This window comes from Penaeus monodon, chromosome 33 (assembly GCF_015228065.2).
Source record: "Penaeus monodon isolate SGIC_2016 chromosome 33, NSTDA_Pmon_1, whole genome shotgun sequence".
NCBI lineage: Eukaryota > Metazoa > Arthropoda > Malacostraca > Decapoda > Penaeidae > Penaeus > Penaeus monodon.
Window position 1 is genome coordinate 20,185,502 of NC_051418.1, and position 223 is coordinate 20,185,724.

Here is a 223-nt window from a genome sequence, read left to right on the forward strand (position 1 = left end):
TCATAAACAAAGCAGAGATGCACATATACATGAACAACCATCTACGCAAGCAGAAAAAAAATAAAAAGTAGACACTCATCAAGTCTTTCCCTTTAAGATCCGAAAAAAGAATCTCGGGTACAGACTTTTTTTTTCTAAATTTCAAAGTCTGTTGATATGAATTCATTATTCAAGGAGTTACGAAACGGCAGCAGCATCTGGAAACCGTCGACGAGGTGTAACA

At 36.3% G+C, this 223-nt stretch overlaps 1 protein-coding gene across 1 annotated transcript in view; it reads right to left on the bottom strand.

Moving 5' to 3' along the window:
* Positions 1 to 223, bottom strand: part of LOC119594125 (frizzled-5-like) — a 228,914-nt gene that overhangs the window by 126,917 nt on the left and 101,774 nt on the right. The gene's annotated exons all lie outside the window — the stretch shown is intronic.